General features: G+C 45.9%; 1 pseudogene; it reads left to right on the top strand.

The window, feature by feature from the left end:
• Positions 1-3026: 3026 nt before the first annotated feature.
• On the top strand, positions 3027-3125 carry LOC112440867 (U6 spliceosomal RNA; annotated as a pseudogene).
• The last annotated feature ends 13348 nt before the right edge of the window (positions 3126-16473 follow it).

Below are 16473 nucleotides of genomic sequence, written 5' to 3'. Positions count from 1 at the left end.
ACCTCATCCTCCCAAAGTGCTGGGATTACAGGCGCAAGCCACTCTGCCTGGTCCTCTGGTGGTTTTCTAAGGGCATCGATTTTTCCCGAAAAGCAAGGAAGAGTCAATGAACAGGAATAAATACCTGAACAAACACAGCCGTCCTCTGTGCCTCAGGGAGATGTGATCCCCAACCGTAGCATGTTCTTGGATGCCTTTACACTTACAGTGTGCCCTCATGTGAAGTCATCATGTGAGAAAACACACACCTGAAAGGAAAAATGAGCAGGTACAGACTGTAAAATGCAGAACTCACTGGAAACTATTCTTAAGGGGACAAAGTTAAGATTCAACAATAAAACCATTAATTTAAAGGAATACAAAAGCAGAAGGTTTTTATGTCAGGAGAAATAATTGTATAAGTAGGGATCAGAGTGAAAATCAAGAGTAAATAATAATTACAATGATGGTGAAAATGACTTTTTAGCAATTACGAAAAGAACAGAAATCATTATAAAACACTTCCCCCACACCCCAAATTGTTTGAAATCTTCTTGGAATCTGGTGGAAGGTGAGACTATGGAGGTAAGATGAGGGAGTCCTGGGAAGATTTCTTTTTCAAACAAAGGAGCTTTGGAAAACCTAAAAGGAGGCAGAGAACAAAAGTTTGGGGGGATGTGTGTTTGTGTTGCTGTGTGAATAAAGCTGAGTGCCTCAAGGGCTGCTGCAGTTGGAGTCTGACAGCTGACATGGAGGGGAACGAGCTGTGGCCAAGGGCAGAGGAGGTGAGGGTCATGGAGGGCGCGTGGAGGGGAACATGCCACAGAGGTGATGAAAGGCAGCTTTGTCGACAGAAAGCCGGGAAGCCTCATGGGGAGACGGGAGATATGGAACTGTGGGATGTTTAGGGTCACTGGAATCGTTGGCTCAGTGGGGCCAAGGCTGGATGGGGGTGCTGAGGGCCAAGGGTGGAGGCTTCAGCTGGTGACTTCATGGCAGGTGCCTCTTTTATCACCTCCTGGGCCAAGAGCTGGAGGGGTTATCTCAGCACGCCCTGATCCTGCAGTGGGAGACTTATGCGTTTCATTCCTCACTCGCTCAAAGAGATTAGCGTGTTCTTCACTGGGATCTCTATGAGGAGGGTGGGGACAGGCAGGATTTAGAGGAAGCCCGGGGGACCCAGCTTATGGGAATCTACGCATGGAGGCAGAGGGCATCCTTGCTTTTCCCCTCAAGATTAAGTGAAACTGCAGAAAGCCAGAATAGACACCAGCTTCAAGACAGTGTTTACACAGGACACTCCGAACAGTCGAGGCAGAGCCTGGGGCATGGCTCATGGGACCAGGACTTTTTAGGGGCTTAGCATTACCGGGTAGCCCTGCTCATCATGTGCTGCCCCCTCTCGGGCTTTTGATCAGCCAGAGAGTCCACACACTCTGAACAACCACAGAGTGTGTGGTCAAGTCTGAGTGTTCAGTCACATTAAAAGGCCTTACAGTCATAGGGCACCAATCTTTCTACTTTGTATGGCTTTGTGGTGCAAATGACCAGATCTTTATGCCACTTCGAGGGTGCCATTATAGTGGAAGTTGCTTCTGAAAATGCAGTGGTGAATGCCATATGGAGCAAAGTGGAGTGAAAAGCACAAGAGTTTTAGTACTAAAATCAGATAACAAATCTGGCCCAGCACTCCTTGAAAGCCTCTTGGGGCAGCTGCTTGACCTCTGAATGTTATCTCCTTAGGATGCTATTGTAGATGCAGATGAGGTTCATCTCTTGCTCCTGGTGTTATGAGTAACACAGTGTGAACGGTCGCATAAGTGAATGTTACCTATTCTTGCTCTAACTCTGGGTTGAGTCCTTGGTCCCATGAAATCCTAGATCCACCCCATCTGGCCCCATAGCAGGGCTTCCTAGAGTCCAGCGTGGCTGAGTTTTTCATGAACTTGGCGGGTGCAGACACACTTCCGGTTCCAGGGAGACCCATCTGCATGTTCCACACTCAATCCCCGATGGGTGAGACAGTGCTTCTCTGCAGACATGGTGGGGAGGATCGGGCTGAGAGTCTTACTGTAAAAGAAGCTCCTGCAGGGAGCGGTGGCTCACACCTGTAATTCCAGCACTTTGGGAGGCCAAGGTGGGCGAATCACGAGGTCAGGAGATCGAGACCATCCTGGCTAACACAATGAAACCCCGTCTCTACTAAAAAAATATATAAAAAATTAGCAGAACGTGGTGGCAGGTGCCTGTAGTCCCTGCTACTTGGGAGACTGAGGCAGGAGAATAGCGTGAACCTGGGAGGCGGAGCTTGCAGTGAGCCAAGATCGCTGCACACCAGCCTGGTCAACAGTCAGACTCCGTCTCAAAACAAAAAAGAAAGAAAGAAAGAAAGAAAGAAAGAAAGAAAGAAAGAAAGAAAGAAAGAAAGAAATTCCACTTCACATTAGCTTTCAGAAATTACAAACTACTTCAGAAGTCTGATTCTAGATTTGCTAGTTTTGAAACTTTGATGAACAAAATCAATGGAAAACCTACCATTTAGAAATTACCAGGTGGCTTCCTCTTTTGTAAGAGATGAAGCCCAAATTAATGGTTGGAGGAAAATTGCTCTTCTGTTTGAGAAAAGGGAGAAAAGACACTTCACTGTGCGTTTTGGTTTTCGAAAGGTGAAGCCAAGATCCTACTCTGAAATAGTTTTTAAGACACCATGGAACCACATGATTTTCTATAATGATGTCAAGGGTGGTCTTCACTGTGGGTAGAACCGCATTTCTCCATTCATTCAAGCATTGTTCATTGAACTAGGCTATATGGAACCCAACCATGTGCCTTACACCCTCCAGGCCTGAGTGTTGCCTGCATGGAGCCTGCAGTCTAGTAAGAGGAACAGACACCAATCCAACCATCACATCACTGCCACCAAGTGCTGTGAAGCCAAGGTGATGTGCAGTGGGGCACTGAGCCTGGTTTTGAAGCCTTCTCTGAATAAGTGACTTTTAAGCCAAAATCCAAAGATGAGTCAAAGTTTATAGACAAAAGGGGGTAGGGTGCTCATTTCGGCAACATGTATACTAAAATTGGAGCAATACAGGAAAGATTCGCATGGCCCCTGTGCAAGGAGGACTCATGAAGCGTTTCATATTTCTGCAGAACAATGTGAAGGCATTAAATGGCACTGTACTGTACACTTACAGTGCTTAAACTGGTACATTTTATGTTATGTATGTGATAATATATATCACAATTTTTAAAAAGAGAGAATGGGTGGAGTTGCAAAAGCCCCATTGCAGGCAGAGGGAGCATCAGGTCCAAGTGTTAGTGAACCGAGAGGAAACCCAGCAGCCAGGACTTGTGTGCTGAGATTTGTGGGGTGGCGTGTGGCCCAAGATGAGACTGGAATTGCAGAACCTGGTTATCGGTCTTTGTCTCAAGGCCAGTGAAAGATTACTGAAAAGCTTTTATTAAGGCAGTGACATAATTTGTGTTAAAAAAAAATATCCCCCTGGACCAGGATGAGAGTGGTTGGAGGGGCAGTGAATGTGGCTGACCAGGTAGAAAGCTGTCAGAGTTCTTCAGGAGAGAGATGGCTGTCACTTGGAGTAAGGTGCTGGAGTTGAGATGTAGAAAAGTGGGTAGATTTGAGAAAAGTTGGAGAACAAATGGCTGAACTTGTTGATGGGTTGCTGTGGGGGTGAGAGCAGGGACTCGTTGGGACGGATCTCCATGTTTCTGGGTGGACGTTGCTGCCAGTAACTGGGGCAGGAAGCACAGAGAGAAGGAGTTGGAGGATGGATAAAGGTGCTTGTTTTGGGCATGGTATTGAGTTTGTGCCTCAGTGAGGTTTGCAGCTGCCAGCGGGGGAAGATTCTGTGCACGGGTCGTTGACTCAGGGCTCACTAAGGCCTGCACTAATTTCTGGTGGAGTCTCTGGTGATTCTACCCGCTTATGTACTGCACTGTTTTCTGAGGCATGTCTGTCACGGGACATGTGAGGACTCAGGACCACTCCCGAGAGAAAACAGATGGAACACCCCATCTGCCACGTGCAGCAGCCGGGCCTGCTCCCAGGGCAGCTGACAAAAATTCTCCCTTCTTCTTCTGAAAGGCTGCTCCCAAAGAAACCACACTGGCCTCATGACAGCCTCCTGACTGGACTGTCCGTGGCATGTTGGTATTTTAGGCCTGCCAATTAACCGTGTGTCCAACTCTGGGTCCTTTAGACCCCAGGGTGGGCAGCTCTCAGAGCACTTCTGAAACATCGGCTTACGAGGCAGACACTGTGCTGAGTGATTGAAGCTAGATGTTGCTTCAGTTGCAGGGCTTGACTCTCTGGAACAGCTGCCGTTTCTTTTAACAATCTTGGAAAATGAAAACATACCGGCTGGGTGTGATGGCTCACGCCTGTAATCCCAGTACTTTGGGAGGTTGAGGCCGGTGGATCACTGAGGTCAGGAGTTCAAGACCAGCCTGACCAACATGGTGAAGGCCTGTCTCTACTAAATACAAAAAATTAGCCAGGCATGATGGTGCGTGCCTGTAGTCCCAGCTACTTGGGAGGCTGAGGCAGGAGAATTGCTTGAACTCGGGGGGCGGAGGTTGCAGTGAGCCGATATTGTGCCATTGCAGTCTAGCCTGGGCAACAAAAGCAAAACTGTGTCTCCAAAAAAAAAAAAAAAGAAAAGAAACAAACAAATCATACCCAGTTGAGATCCATCAGAGGCAGAAGTGGCCTTGTATTTGTGAGCTTCTCTCCTCCTCCCTCCCTCCAATTCCTCTGCAATCCCTGGGCCCATCCTAGTGCCATTGTGAAGGAACGTCATTCTTTATTCATGCCCTGCTGCTGAAAGATGTATAAAGGCTTCGACTGAACAATCAAATATCAAGAAAACAACATTTAGGACATACCACCCAGACCACTAAGCATGTAATAAATGCCTGCAATTAGTCACACATGCCTCGAGGAGTAAACATGGGCTGGAATGAAGGATGGCTTTTTAATTATGCCAACAGATGAAGTCTTCATACTATGTACAGAAGCATTCAGGCCAAATTCTGGGGTAAGTTCAGAAATTTAACCCTCTAAAAGTGGCTGGTCATAATTGATTCAGAACTGGATAAGAGTATGAGTTAAACCATTTTTAGCAATGACTCACTCTCACATTTAAGGGTAAACATGTACTGAAAGAAACTTGTTAATCTGTGAAGGTCAACCAAGATGATCTTGATATGTCCTCAAGGAAACACAACATAATATATGTAAGGTTGCATAGAAACAAATATGATAAGCCTATCTAAGGACAACATTCTGTTTTGAAAATGAAGGTAAGTCGTGCACCCAGAGTATTGGAAAAGGGCTCCAAAGTGAGAATGTGTGGTGTTCTGCAATGCTCCAATTCCACACTCACCAAGCACCATTCTCTTATACATTTGCTCTGCTTGTTGGCTTTGCTGCAGATGGAAGAAGGCATTAACAGGCTGGTACAAGGATTCTGAATTGCCTAATCAAAATATTCCTGACTATAAATTGCTACATTGTAATTTAGATTTACACAAACTCCTTAGGTTAGTGCTGGTCAGGTAGGTATTCTCCAAACTGCTTGGATCTTTCCCATGAGCCCACAGCCTATGGGGTGGCAGGAAGCGTCACACTTGCCAATTAACAGCATTTTACTTTAAATAGAACATTCTGAATTTGAGCATTTGTTCTATTTAGAGCTCCGTTTCATATCAGGGCTGGCTTAAATACTCTCTTACATATGGCTCTTAGACGAAAGCTGTCTTTGAGATGGCAGGATCCTATTTTTCTCTTTCTGTACATGGTGTCCCAGAGTATAAGGCTTGTTGGATCATAAAGAATCTGACTAGCCATTGTCCTTATTTCCTGGGAGGCAGACTTTAAATCCCTGGAATTTCCTGAGTCATTTGACTGTCTTAGTTTACCTAACAAGATGACTCAGAATGTGGCTGGTCATCATAAAGACCAGACATGTGATTACAGGGTTGGGGCTTTAAGCCAGCCTGGCCCCCAAGGAGGGGAGGAGAGCTGAAGGCTGAGTTCACACACATGGCCAATGTTTCAATGATACCTTCACAGAGAAACTCCGATAAAACCTGGACATTGAAGCTCAGTGGCACTTTGTGTTTTGTGAACACATTGATGTATTGGAGGAGGCGCCTCCAATATAATAAACCTCCTGCACCTTCCTTTATAATAAAACTGCTATTCCTAAGCATAGTGCTTTCCTGAATTCTGTCAGTCATTCCAGTAAATTACTAAAACTGAGGGGAGTTATGGGAACCTCCTGATCTTACAGCATTTGGTCAGAAGTGTGGGTGGCATGGGGATCCCAAAACTTGTGGCTGGCATCTGAAATAAGAGCAATCTTGTTGGGTATCCTGCCCTTTAATCTGTGGAGTCTGCTGCTAACTCTGGGTGATTAAAATCAAAATTGCAGGTGATAGCAGTCCAGAAAGGTTACACTCCCGGCAGGGGAAGAGGCATCAGTGGCCTGCTCAGAGGTCCTGTGGTCCTGTGTGTGTTCGCCATATTTCACAATAAACGGATGAGAGGGGAATGTGTGACACACATCCCTCACGTGAGATTTGTCTCTCTTAACTTCATTTCATACCATGTCTTTTGTCTCTAGAGGCGTATGTGTTTTGAGAAAGACTCATAAATGTATATACCAGCATTTTCATTTATTGTTATATCATTGAAACGCCTTGTAACTTTTCTAAATAGTTAAAAAGTCAGAATTTCTCAGGTCTGAAAATCATATTTGCAACCATTGGTGTCTGTGCATCCAGTATGTGGCCTGCTATCCAGGATGATGCTGAGCCAAGTGATGTCAGTGCCCTTCTTTGAAAAATTAATCCCAGGATCAGTCCTTAAAAGGGACCAGGGACAGATTCATGAACACAGAAGTGCTGCTGTCTCAAGAAACCAATTTCTCTCAACTTTTCATTCAGAGGAGGCAGAGTTGGGGATCAGCCGCCCCCATTTCTACTCCTCTCAGCCTGCTCCACAAAACTGTCAGCTCAGGGTCTGCTAAAGGCCCTTCTGCTCCACCCCTGGGATAGCTGTTCTCCTTGGGGGCCTCTGAAAGCAGCTTTCACCTCCCACCTCAGCACTAGTGCAGGTTCCACAACCCTGGCTGCAGGTTAGAATCATCAGGGAGGTTAAATAAAATGCCCATGCTGTCTCCACCGTCAGAAATTCTTGCCTCTCAGGCTAGGTGATTCTCCTGGGCTCTGCTGGGTGTGGACTTGCAGAGCACAGTGTCTTGCGTTTGCCTGCAACCTGCTAGTTTGATTAACATCTCCAGGAAAGGTGGCTCCATGGCTGTGTCTCCAGATGCATTCTTGGGCCAGGCACCTTATGTCTCACTCTTTACTTTTACAACTAGAAGAAGAGTTGTCATTTTGAAACACTTCATTTAGTTTTGCAGTTCTAATTAAACATCTCCAGGTTAATATTCTTGAAACAAATAAGTATCTCATTTAATGAGAACTTATACAGTGCTAAAAGTTTGACGTGCATTTTTTTTTTAGTCTTTTTATTGTGAAATATGGCACACACATAACAGAAATAGTTTACAAAGCAAAAATACACAATTGAGTGAATTATCAAAAGCAAATATTGGTATACCATCACTGACATTAAAAAAGAAACACAATACGGCTAACATCCCAGAAATCATGTCCATTCCCCTTCCTTGCCACTAGCCCCTTTCCTCATGAAAGGTAGGTAATCACTTCCCTGACATTTAAGGTAATCACTTCCCTGTTGCTTTTGATTGCCAGTCACCAAATATGCATCTCCAAAGTTGAATTTTGTCTTGCATTTTGTGAATTTCAAATATATGGGACGTATGTGTTGTGTCCAGCTTTTTCTGCTCAATATTTGGAATTCATCCATCTTGCTGCATAGAGTTGTGATCCATTCGTCTTCATTGCTATTTAACATTCCGCTGCATGACAAACGATCCACCTCTCCACTCTATTGCTGAATAACATCTGAGCCAGTTCCAGATTACGGTTATTGTAACTCATGGTAACAGTGCTGCTCTGAACACTCTTGCACATGCCTCCTGATGCCCACAGGAACTGCTGGGCCATAGGCCATGTGCAGCATCCTCCACTCCAGTAGAGAAAGCTGAGCCATTTTCCAAAGTGGCTGCGCCAGTTCACAGTCCCATGCTTCATACTCTTTCCAACATGGGATGTTGCCAGTTGTCCTCACATTAGCTGTCCTGTGGGTGTATATGGCAGCTCTCTGTGTTTTGCCTGGCATTTTCCATTGTCAATGAGGTTGAACACTCCTGTGTTCCATGGCCACCTGAGTATGCTCCTCTGAAAAGTCTGCATTTGGTTACTTTGTTCATTCTTCCACTGGGTTATCTGCTCCTGCTTTATGACCCTCAGGACATTCTAGATGCCAGCCTTCTCTGATATATAAAACATCCCCTTCACTGTGAGGCCTGACTCCTCATTCTCCCAATGATGTCTCCACATGAACCAAGGCTCTGATTTTACAGTAGATCAGGTAGATTTTCTTATGCCATCCTCCCCAAATTCCTGTGAAGTAGAATTATTGCCCCATCCCGAAGGTGTGGAAACTGATGTTTAATGCTTACAGAAGTTAGATAATGTGCTATTAAGTGGCAGCCCTGAGATTAGCTCCCAGATCTGCCTGATGCCAAAGCCCATGCACTTAATCCCCAGGCTCTACAAATAACAATTGACTATTTGTATTTGAGTCTTGGTTACAGTCCCAGCAAGCAACCAGTGAAAGCCAGATTTGTAGATTTCTGTTTCTTTATTAGCCACTCTCCCACCCACTGCTCCACAATGGATAGATGCACATAAACTGTTGACTGCTAATTACTACACATTTGCTTAAAAATTGGAATTCAGTCCTGGGAAAAGTCTTGGAAGAGAAATGTTATCAGGCCAAACTTGGTAAAAAGTTAGCTCTTTAACGTCTTTTATTTATTTTTTAACCAAATTTTAGCACCCAAACTCAATCTCTTGGCCTGGTTCTCCCATGCATGACTTGACAGGGGAAAGATGAAACATGGGAATTTAAGTGACCTCTCTGGGTCCCCAGATATGCACTCAGCATCACAGGTAGAGGCGCACAAGGAACCTGGCAGGAACACTGTCCTGCGCTGCACTTGGAAGCATTTTGCTGTCCCGCACATGGCTGAGTAGGCAGTAGAAGCAAAGAGTGATGTTCACCCATAGTGCGTCATCCTTGTGTACAATGCAGGACAGTGGAAAATAGACGGATGGAAAAAGAATCCAGGCAAATGCCAAGCAGAGGAAAGCCACAGTAGAAATATTAATATCAGAATAACAAGAAACATTCCCCAGCCTGCCTGCCAGCCACATTGCTCAGTCTTTGGTGCTCACCCAGTGGGAGAGTTCTTGCATTCTAATATATTGTCCAATGGTCTTTCAAGAAAGGGCTTAAGGATAAAGGAGGGCAACATGCCCTCCTGACTTGGCCACTTTTCTAGTGCTAGGCCATGAGAAGTTTCAGTTTTGATTTGACCTTGAGGCATCACTACTGGCTCAAGTACAAGGAGGCCTCCCTGGACACCTGTGCCTGGAAATGGACGTGACTCTTAAGGAGACAGTTCCATATTTAGTGCACAGGGGGCGATGCTCTGGGGCATCAAGTAGGTGTCTGAAGAGGTAAGAATTTTCTCCCTGGGAAGAACTGTTCCATATTTTGGTATGGGGGTGGGGGTGGGGGGGTGCAGCCCAGCCAAAACCAAACAAACGCTGTTTAAAATAAGGATCCCTTGCCAGAAGTTCACAGGCAGGGTGACTTGTGTTTAAGACCACCGCCACGGAGGGGTCCTTCTGAACTGCAATTCGAGTGCCAACGGCCCCCTCTCTTGCCCACTTGCCTCTTCCTCCCCCAGGAGATCAGGGCGTGTGGGGTCGGGGATGCCAAACACCTCTATTTACTCTTGTTACTCCAGGGCGCACCATTCCAATAAAAAACAACATTCTGAGGCTGAAAAAACAAAAGTGCCCTGAACGCCAGCCCTAAGTAAACCTCAGGGGAGAAGAGCAGCCCCGCAGGAAGGCCCCATCCCGGCACTGGGACTGCAGCCCATCCACGAAGAACTCCAGCAGGGCTAAGAGGACAGTGTGGAGGCCAGACACACCCGAGTGCAAACAGAATGCAGAAGAGCTTGCATTCCAGTCAGGAAGACAACAGTCCTCAGACGGGGCAAGGATGGAAAGAGGACACTCTAGACGTTAATGCTAAAATGTTAATAGCTAACATTTATTGCAGACTGTTTGTTTCCGGTGCTCTTCAAGCACTTTGCATTCGTAATGTTCACAACAGCTCTATGAGGTAGGTGCTTTAGGAAGGAGGGAATGGAGGCTCCGAGAGGTTAAGCTACTTGTCTGAGGTCTCCAGCTCGAGGCACTGCCTGGCACTCTCACCCGGAAGCCTGCGGGCTGGCCGGCCCCAGAGCCCGCCTCCTGCTCTGCACACTGACCACACTGGGCCTTTGGAGAGTCCTGATGCAGATTAGCATGCTAGTGACTCTGAGAAGTCCAGCAGAAAATATTTAAAAATGAAGTTGTTTCTATCCTGTACTCCAGAGTTCGTCCATTTAGTTGATGAGTCATGCTTTCTTTTAAGTGGGGCGATCAGACTTCAGGACACAGAAGCGGGTGAGCCCGGGCAGCCGCAGGCTCTCTGCGCAGGCGCCTGGGAGAAGCGTCTCTTCCTGGCTCGAGGGCGGGGTGTCTCTCTGCGCCCGGCTCCGCTCAAGTGTCCCGACTGGGATCAGTCGCTAAGGCCGATGGCAGGGCAGGAAAGATCACTAGATGCAGGCAGGGTCCGGGGGCAGAGGCCCCTGTACTGGGGCCAGTCTCAGTGAATGACTTTTCCCCCGGTATCCAGGAGTTTTAAATTACAAGGGATAGACAACTACAATGATTTAAGAAAAGAAAATTAAAAGATTTAAGAGAGAAAGTTGGCTCCAAATCGCTTGGGTCCAGGGACTAAAACTCTGTGTGTCTCTCTTTCATCTCTCTCTCTCTTCCTGAGCTTTGCCTTCCTGTGCTGGCTTCATTCCTGGGTAACACTCTCCCGGGGTGACTGGCAGCAGCTCCAGGCTCCATCATCTTTACTGCCGACCCAGCAATCTCCTTTCCTGTAGCTCCAGCCCAAGCCTGGGCCCTGGCTCTTCCTGGACTCAATTGGGTCAGGGGACCATCCCTGAGCCAATCGCTGGCACTGGGAGGCTGTGGCATTTCAATTGGCCAGGCTTGTATCAAGCACCTAGGGGTGGAGTTGCCCTGTCCTCACCGCAGGGAAGGTGAGTTGAGATGGGTGTCGTCCTCTTCTCTAACCGTTACAGTCTGTTGTAAGGGAAAGGGCGGACTAGACACTGGTCAGGCACAACCTACAGTGTCCACAGTGCGGGGACAGGGAGAGGTGGTTGTGTGCTAGGAGCTGTCTATTCTGTGGCTCGCCTTCCGACACAGCAGTTCTACTTTTAGACTTTATCCAAAACAGACAATTGGATAAGCATATGTGTATGTATACACACACTGAAAAACCAGAAAGTTGGCCGGGCGCGATGGCTCACGCCTGTAATCCCAGCACCTTGGGAGGCCGAGGCGGGCGGAGCAGGAGGTCAGGAGATGCCGACCATCCTGGCTAACACAGTGAAACCGTCTCTACTAAAAATACGAAAAATTAGCCGGGCGCCTGTAGTCCCAGCTACTCGGGAGGCTGAGGCAGGAGAATGGCGTGAACCCGGAGGCGGAGCTTGCAGTGAGGCGAGATCGCTCCACTACACTCCAGCCTGGGCGACAGAGCGACACTCCGTATCAAAAAGAAAAAAAAAAGACATATTCTAACAGGGCACACACAACCTTTCTATGTTATCATGTCTGCAATAACATTTTCAAGGAATTCTTTGTAAATTCTAGTAAAGTAGAATATGCTTAAGTTTTGTTAAACTCTGAAATTTTATTAAAGTTTTATTAAAAACGAATTGTTAAGGCCGGGCGCGGTGGCTCACACCTGTAATCCCAGCACTTTGGGAGGCCGAGACAGGCGGATCACGAGGTCAGGAGATCGAGACCATCCTGGCTAACACGGTGAAACCCCGTCTCTACTAAAAACACAAAAATATTAGCCGGGCGTGGTGTTGGGCACCTGTAGTCCCAGCTACTCGGGAGGCTGAGGCAGGAGAATGGCGTGAACCCCGGAGGCTGAGCTTGCAGTGAGCCGAGAGCGCGCCACTGCACTCTGGCCTGGGCACAGAGTGAGACTCCGTCTCAAAAAAAAAAAAAAAATTGTTCAAATAAATCATTCACATCTAAATATTATGCAGCCAACAAAAAATCATGTAGATCTATATTTATCAGTTTTAAGATGTCCGCAATATATTACTGAATGGAAAAACAGTAAGGCCTCAGTTTTAAAAAATTATTTATCTTTTTGAGTAGGTATGACTAGAGAGATGTTAGATAGTTTTCAAAATATTAGGAGTGTTTATTGCTGGGTGGTGGCAATGTGGGTTATTTTTACATTCTTTCCTTTTCTGAACTTTTACCACAAACATTTTTATAATCAGAAAAAGTCAATTTGTTTATTATTTTCAAAGAAAACTCATTATTTTCTAAGCTAATGGGAGAGTCTCAGTGTGGGAGAATCCTATCTTCTTCCCTTAGAATCTGCATGTTTTCAAGGAAAATGTTACAATTGCCCTGGAGCTCCTTCCCCTGCAGTTGCTGCTGCTGCCGCTATTGTTGTGATCCTCCTGGGAAGCCTGGCTTTGTGCCTTGTTTGCACTTTAGCACTGCTTCAGTTCTCATGGCGCCTGGGGGAGGTGGCTTAGTGTTGCAAATAATCCTCTGATTTGCCAAACTGTCTTTGGGTGCTGCCCATCTCGTCCGCAGGCCTAGGACAGTAAATCTTTTCTAACCAGTATCTCTCTCCCTTTCCCTCTCCCTCACCCCATCTGTAACGTCTCCCATAGCAAAGCCTCCAAGTGCCATTGTGTCTCCTGGGCTGGGCAAGCGCATTTCATCTCCTCTGCACCAAAAACAGCCTGAGGACTTGTGAACAGGTCTGGAAGTCGAGAGCTCTTTTTGATTTCATCATTAAATTGCTTTGCAAAAAGGGACACTTTCTGGTTTAATTTCTTCTGTCACTAATACTGAATCATGTGTAGCTGTCCAAAAGAAAAAAGGATCTGTTGTTGCTATTCCTTGTCAAACATAAAGTTATGGTTTAAATTCAGTGAAGTTTTTTGAGCAGCTGAGGTCACCTCTTGGTGGAATAATTTTGCCATTTTTCAACCTGTGTTTCACACAAGGTTATTAAAGGAAAAGTGCTAACAACTTTGAAATGAGAAGCTGGAAGTTTAAACGTGTTTGTCTTGAGTGATAGCATAAGGCACAATTGCAATGCTTTGCTCTCTGTGTCTTATCACTTAGACCACATTCTTATTTTTGTACTTTCACTCACCTTGACCAGAGTAGAGGATCACATAAAGGGTATATTTTCCAAATAAAGCTGTTTGGATCATCATAGTTTTAACAAAGACAATCCCTAACATCTGTAGAGTGCATTCTCCACACTGCTGCCAGGGTTGTTTGACTAAGTCCCTAAGACAAGTTCTTAGCACGTTACTTGCTTGCTTTAAAAACCTTTGATGAGCCTCCATTGCCTACGTGATAAAGTCCAAACTCCTTAGCTCAGCATTCAAGGGCCTTCCCCATTTAACCCCAACCTTGCCTCCCTCCACCCCCTACAGGGACAGCACAGAGGCCACTTCCTGGCTTTACACAGCTGGTTCTTGTGTCCGGGATGTCCTTTGACTCTACCTCAAGGCTTGATCTCACCCTCTCTGGGAGACTTCCATGCTTCCCCCCAGAGAACCACTGTGCTCTTCTGAAAAACTTAACCAAGCAGACACAGTTTATATCATGTTGTCTTCTCCACTAGATTCTGCACCCTCTGGGGAATCAGTTTCCAAGTCTGGCTAAGCATCTCGTCTCCTGGGCAGCGTGATAAAAATACCATCCCTGAGCCCCACACCAGATCAACAGAACTAGAACCTCTGGGAGCAGAGCCCAGGAATCTGTGAATTTAAAGCAGTTTTCCTGGTGATTCTGACTGGCAAGCAGGCCTTGTAACCACTGCCCAGGATGAGCGTGCATTTTCCATGGGCCCAGCCAGGTGACAGCTAGGAGGGAGCAGAGAGAGAAGGAGGCGGCTGAGAGCTCAGGTGCACTGAGGGCCCGCCTTGTGCCAGGTTCTGCTCTGGGAGCTTTGATACCCGCTCATTCGATTTCAACCACCTCCAGATGAGGAAACTCAAGCTCAGGGGGTTTGTCTGAGGTCCCCACTAGTACATAGTGGAAATGTTAACAAAACCGGCTCTGCTTATTTCTTTGGACTCACATTCTTCTTTCTTAGCCCATGTTAAATAAATGCTAGGTAAAATACATGAATATCTGTGTTTGTGGATGCTCTGTGCCTCACTCCCCTGCATTCAGTCAACCTGCAAGATCTATCCATTCGGTTTGCTCACGTCCATTCTCTGTCATGGAGACCTGGGAAACAACCTCCTAATCCATCTCCCACCATCTCCTACCATCTCCCCTCAAATTCATTCTCTCAGCTGTGGTGGAGTGATCATTTAAACTTGCAAATCTGCCAAAGCTACTCTGCTTATGGTACATTTTACTACATATAAGCTTTTCATTTTTATATAAATAAATATGTCTATTTCTGCTTTGATAGCTTTAAGCTTTTCAAACTTAATAATGAGTATTTAAGCAGGCCTTCCCAGCCCTCTAGATTTCTAATGTAAATGACAAGCCAGGGGTTACATTTTATAATATATTAAGAGTTTGTACACATTGACATGAAAGACACATCTTAGAAAAATGGGCAATAAAGTAGGCATAAGCGATTCACAGATGAGAAGATTCACCTAATCCACAACCAGATGAAGGGACTCCAATTACTGATGTCACTCAACACCCCTCAGACTACAGAAAATTTAAGCTAGCTATGACACTTAATGTTCTCAGCAACGTGGGGAGAGCATACTCTCGTAAACTGTCTGTTCAAATGGGAATTTCTCCAGCCTTTCTGGAAAGCCCATGTTAAAAGTAAAAATCGCAAATACCATCTTCTAATTTTCCATTCCCGGGAATATATTTTCTAGTGTGAAACCCCTGGGATAAAGGACCTCCAGACAAGAGTATTTACTGCTGCATTGTTCAGATGCAAAACCTGGAAATTATGTGACTGTCTATGTCTAAAAGAATTGTTAACTTTATTACGGAACATCCACATCATGGGACAATATGGCCCCATTAAAAATGTGAATTGGAATTAAATTGACCTGGGAGCATTTGTATGAGGTATGGTTGAGTGAGGAACACAATATACACAAAAGAATATGATCCTTTGTAAGATTTTACCCCATGAACACATCCACACAAAGCCTTTTAGATATACAGTGGGTGTGAGTGTGTGTGAGTGTGTATGTGTGTGTTTGTACATGTAGAAAACTAGGTGAGGTTGTTACTGAGACATGAGAGTCACTGACAGTTGAGAAGAGTAGAGGAAAAAGGGAGGGAGTAAGTCCCAACCACAGACACGAAGGAGAAAAGGTTAGCAAAAAATTGTAATGAACCCCATCGGCGTGCATGATACGATCATATTTGTGCACCTACACGAAGTTACATGCACACGTATATGTGTGTTTGAAAAAATTAACAATGCACATCTAATCAGCTCATTCCTCCACCTGAAACCTGTCAATGGCCTGCTGTTACCCTGTGGTTAGATTCAGAGTTTCTTGTCTGGCTGCGGAGGCCCCTGCACCCCTCCCCCTCCTATGGAGTAGTCCCCTCCCCAGTCTCTGGGCTACAGACACATCTCCCCAGGGACCTCGGGTCCCCACCCCCTGACTATCTCCTGCTCCTCTTTGGTTCTTCACACTTGCTTTTGTCCTCTGCCCAAGACATCCTCCCTGATGCATTTTCCTGGATGATTCTTACTTGTTTGTATTTCTTTATGTATTCTATATATGTAGGGTGTACACCATGATGTTCTGATGTACACATGCATAATGAAATGATTAATACCACCTAGACCTCAGCTTAAGCATCCATTTCTCAGGGAGCTTTCCCTTTTCCTTGACCCCCAGATGTGGTTAGCCTTCCTGATGTTCATTCCCATGGCCCTCTGCCCTTGCCAAAGTTTTATTTCTTTTTTTTTTTTCTTTTTCTTTTTCTTTTTTTTTTTTTCAGATGGAGTCCCGCTCTGTCGCCCAGGCTGGAGTGCAGTGGCGTGATCTTGGCTCACTGCAAGCTCCGCCTCCCGGGTTTACTTACGCTATTCTCCTGCCTCAGCCTTCCGAGTAGCTGGGACTACAGGCACCCGCCACGACGCCCGGCTAATTTTTTGTATTTTTAGTAGACACA

The sequence above is a fragment of the Pan paniscus genome, chromosome 11, assembly GCF_029289425.2.
Source record: "Pan paniscus chromosome 11, NHGRI_mPanPan1-v2.0_pri, whole genome shotgun sequence".
In the NCBI taxonomy this organism is placed as follows: domain Eukaryota; kingdom Metazoa; phylum Chordata; class Mammalia; order Primates; family Hominidae; genus Pan; species Pan paniscus.
Note: the sequence above shows the minus strand (reverse complement) of the source record. Positions and strands in the feature narration are given on the sequence as shown.